Below are 5446 nucleotides of genomic sequence, written 5' to 3'. Positions count from 1 at the left end.
TTTCTAGCATGATTAACCACATTACTAGCAATTATGTGAAGTGTCAGTGCAAATGAGGTGATGAACACTGACAAAATATTATTGTGTTATAATAGTTAGTTATATACGTGATTTTTAGTGTGTGTCCAAGTATGAATGCAAAAGCACATGTAAAATATTTCATTATTAAGTAGAATGGCCAGCAGAGGGCACTAGAAGACCACTTATTGGCTCACTTTCACTTTAAACCAGTTTTCTGCACTAAAGCAAACCAGTTTTTCCATGTTAACTCAATGCATGCTTTCACACACACACACACACACACACAAACACACACACACACACACACATACACACACACACACACACACACACAGCATAGTTAACCATGATTTACCATGATATACCACGTTCTAGTATTATTTACCAGGAGATAAACGACAATCTAGTATTATTTACTTTGATTTACCATGTTTCTAGCCTGATTTATCACATTACTAGCAATTATTTGAAGTGTCAGTGCAAATAAAGTGATTAACACTGACAAAATATGATTGTGTTATAATAGTTATTGCTATATAAGTGATTTTTAGTGTATTCAAGTATGAATGCAAGCACATGTTGAAATATTTCATTAATAAGTAGAATGGCCAGCAGAGGGCAGTAGAAGACCACTTATTGGCTCACTTTCACTTTAAACCTCATGATTTTGACCAGTTTTCTGCACTAAAGCAAACCAGTGTTTCCATGTTAACTCAATAATGCATACTTGCTACATATGCTACACACAATAATGCTACACACACACACACACACACACACACACACACACACAAATGTTTCAGTGATATTGGTGTCACATTCACCTTCATCACATTCACCTTCTGTCTTCATCACATTCACCATCTGTCGTCATCACCTGCACCTGCTCCTCATCACCCTCCTCATCATCACCTGCTCCTCATCATCATAACCGTCACCTGTTGTCCTTGTCTTGATCTGTGTATTTAAGTTCCCCTCTCATCCATTACCATTGTCGGTTATTGTTTGTGCACTAGCACTCTGTTATGTTTGTTTTCATGTTGGAAAATAAAACCTTTGTTATATTTGTACCACACACACACACACACACACACACACACACACACACACACACACACACACACACACACACACACACACACACACACACACACACACACACACACACACACACACACACACACACACACACACACCATCATTTATCATGATTTACCATGGCTGATACCAATACCAATATGAGAAAATGACTATTTTAAACAGCAGGGGGCAGTAAAATACCACTTATTGGCTTAACATGCCATTAATTCATATCATTTTCACCTTTTTAACTGTTATAGAGGCAAATTTTGTCCGATCTGTCTGAAAATTTTCATGCTTGTTCAGGGTGATATTTCACACGTTCTGACTTGTTTTTAAGAAGGTCTGAGCATTGATTAAAGAGATATAGGCTTTCGGGGACACTTGGTAAAGGCCAGATTTTGAAGTGAACCTATTATAGCTATCCAAATGAAGTAGTTCAACTTTTTCTGACAATTATTGATCTAGTGAGTCCAGAGAATTGTATTGCACTAGTTTTGAACATTATGATATGAAAATTATATGATCAGAGATGGAAAAGACCATTTACAGCCAATACAGGCAGTTTACCATAGGAAATATATGATTTTAAAGCTTTTTAACAGTTATAGCGCCACCTATCGTCCGATCTCCATAGAATTTTTCATGCTTGTTAATGATGTTATGTCACATATGCTGACCAATTTTTGTGAAGTTCTGAGTTTTTATTTAGGATTTATAGGCTTTTTAATGTATTTTGACACGCCCATTTTATAAATGACCCTATTACAGCCATCCAAATGCAAAAGTTCAACTTTTTTTTGATAATTATTGATCTAGAGAGTCCAGAGAATTGTCCTAGACTCGTTTGGTTCCGATCGGGCAAAAAACCAGGGACTAGTTCGCAAAAGTAGGTTTTTAACATATTCGTGAATAATTAATAAACTGTTTGATTGACAGCAATGGTTCTAGAGGCAAAGTTGTTCAGCATAAGCAGATCTATCAAATGATATGCATTTTGTGATGATAAGTGTAACACCACGTGATTACAGAGCCATAAAACTCATTAGCGCCAACTAGTGGCCGATTTCTTTCAAAATTCTTACAGACCTCTAGGGCCATGAGCCGAACATGCCCATTGAGTTTCGTTCCGATCGGCCTCCGTTAACCTTGTCTAATAGGTGCTCAAACTTCATTGGCCGATGGCGGCCATGTTTTTTGAGATACGCCAATGTCCTCATACACATACATGGCACCTTGGACCAAGACACTGCATACCAATTTTCAAGTCAATCGGACTAACGGTCAGGTGGTTATAGCCTGTTTTATGTTTTTTTCATATTATAGCGCCACCATGAGGCCAATCACCGCGATTTTTTTACTGTGACCTCAACTTGAGCTCTTACATATGTGTACCGAGTTTGGTGAAAATATCTCATTTCGTTCACGAGTTATAGCCATTTTCGTATAATTAGCTCCGCCTCCTGCGAACGTTTTGATACCCCTTAGCAACCGTGGATCGAAATTTTACATTTTTTTCGATAATTATTGATCTTCAGACTCCTGTGAATATTTCTGCACTGGTTTGGTTCCGATCGGGCGAAAAACCAGGGACTAGTTCGCAAAAGTAGGTTTTGGACATAATCCAAAATGGCGGGAAAATTTGCATACCGGAAATGAAATCCTTGAGGCCTTTTTTGTTCGGCTTGACCCAAGGATTCCAAAGATATAAGACACTTGAGTCTGTGACAAAGGGTTGATGAGATTTAAGCAAAAATATGCAATTTTTTTGTTTTTTGCACTGTAGCGCCACCTATTGGCCAATCTAGCTCATATTCTCTGAACCTCTCCTCGATTTTTGTACTACCTTCTGGCCAAGTTTCAAGTCTCTAGCACTTACGGTTTAGGCTGCACGATGCGTTTTACGGCAGAATAATAATAATAATTAAAGCTGCAAGCAGCATTTATCGGGGTTCAAGCAGTTAAGGCCTTTAAGCACATAAGCATTTAAGACATTAAGTTTTATTTAGAAAGCTTTTAACCACTGACATAATAGATGGAAAACACCATTTACAGCCAATACAGGCAATGTACCATAGGAAATATATGGTTTTAAAGCTTTTTAACAGTTATAGCGCCACCTTTAGTCCAATCTCCATAACATTTTGCATGCTTGTTAATGATGTTATGTCACATATGCTCACCAATTTTTGTGAAGTTCTGAGTTTTCATTTAGGATTTATAGGCTTTTTAGTGTATTTGCCACACCCTTTTTCATTACGACCCAATTATAGCCATACGAAAAATTCAAAAGTTCAACTTTTTTTCGATAATTATTGATCAGGAGAGTCCAGAGAATTTTCCTAGACTGGTCTGGTTCCGATCGGGCGAAAAACCAGGGACTAGTTCGCAAAAGTATGTTTTTAACATATTCATGAATAATTAATGAACAGTTTGATTGACAGCAATGGTTCTTGAGGCAAAGTTGTTCAGGATGAGGAGATCTATCAAATGATATGCATATTGTGTGGATATTTGTAACACCACGTGATTACAGAGCCGTAAAACTCGTTAGCGCCAACTAGTGGCCGATTTCTTTCAAAATTCTTACAGACCTCTAGGGGCTTGAGCCGAACATGCCCACTGAGTTTCGTTCTGATTGGCCTCCGTTAACCTTGTCTAATAGGTGCTCAAACTTCATTGGCCGATGGCGGCCATGTTTTTCGAGATACACCAATGTCCTCATAGACATACATGGCACCTTGGACCAAGACACTGCATACCAATTTTCAAGTCAATCGGACAAACGGTCAGGTGGTCATAGCCTGTTTTATGTTTTTTTAATGTTATAGCGCCACCATGTGGCTAATCACCGCGATTTCTTTACTGTGACCTTAGATTGACCTCTTACACATGTGTACCAAGTTTGGTGAAGATAACTCATTTACTTCTGGAGTTATAGCCATTTTAGTAAAACTAGCTCCGCCTCCTTCGAACGTTTTGGCGCCCCTTAGCGACCGTGAATCAAAATTTAAACTTTTTTTTAATAATTATTGATATTCAGACTCCAGAGAACATTTCTGCACTTGTTTGGTTCCGATCGGACAAAAAACCTAGGACTAGTTCGCAAAAGTAGGTTTTGGACAAAATCCAAAATGGCGGAAAATTTGCATACCGGAAAGGAAATCCTTGAGGCCTTTTTTGTTCGGCTTGAGCCAAGGATTCCAATGATATAAGACACTTGAGTCTGTGACAAAGGGTTGGTGAGATTTAAGCAAAAATATGCAATTTTTTTGGTTTTTGCACTGTAGCGCCACCTATTGGCCAATCTGGCTCATATTTTGATAACCTCTCCTCGATTTTTGTACTACCATATGGCAAAGTTTCAAGTCTCTAGCACTTACGGTTTGGGCTGCACGATGCGTTTTACGGCAGAAGAAAAATAATAATAATTAAAGCTGCAAGCAGCATTTATCGGGGTTCAAGCAATTAAGGCCTTTAAGGCCTTTAAGCATAAAAGCATCAAAAGTTATTAAGATTTATTTAGCAAGCATGTAACTACTGACATAATAGATGAAAAAGACCACTTACCATAGGAAATATATGGTTTTAAAGCTTTTTAACAGTTATAGCGCCACCTTTGGTCCAATCTCCATAAAATTTTGAATGCTTGTTAATGATGGTATGTCACATATGCTCACCAATTTTTGTGAAGTTCTGAGTTTTTGTTTAGGATTTATAGGCTTTTGATTGCATTTTGCCACGCCCATTTTATAAATGACCCTATTACAGCAATCCAAATGCAAAAGTTCAACTTTTTTTTGATAATTATTGATCTAGAGAGTCCAGAGAATTGTCCTAGACTGGTCTGGTTCCGATCGGGCGAAAAACCTAGGACTAGTTCGCAAAAGTAGGTTTTTAACATATTCATGAATATTTAATGAACTGTTTGATTGACAGCAATGGTTCTAGAGGCAAAGTTGTTCAGCATGAGCAGATCTATCATATGATATGCATTTTGTGACGATAAGTGTAACACCACGTGATTACAGAGCCACAAAACTCGTTAGCGCCAACTAGTGGCCGATTTCTTTCAAAATTCTTACAGACCTCTAGGGGCTTGAGCCGAACATGCCCACTGAGTTTTGTTCCAATCGGCCTCTGTTAACCTTGTCTAATAGGTGCTCAAAGTTCATTGGCCGATAGCGGCCATGTTTTTCGAGATACACCAATGTCCTCATAGACATACATGGCACCTTGGACCAAGACACTGCATACCAATTTTCAAGTCAATCGGACTAACGGTCAGGTGGTTATAGCCTGTTTTATGTTTTTTTCATATTATAGCGCCACCATGAGGCCAATC

This window comes from Rutilus rutilus (genome assembly GCF_951802725.1).
Source record: "Rutilus rutilus genome assembly, chromosome: 5".
Taxonomy (NCBI): domain Eukaryota; kingdom Metazoa; phylum Chordata; class Actinopteri; order Cypriniformes; family Leuciscidae; genus Rutilus; species Rutilus rutilus.
This window is presented reverse-complemented; position numbering follows the sequence as displayed.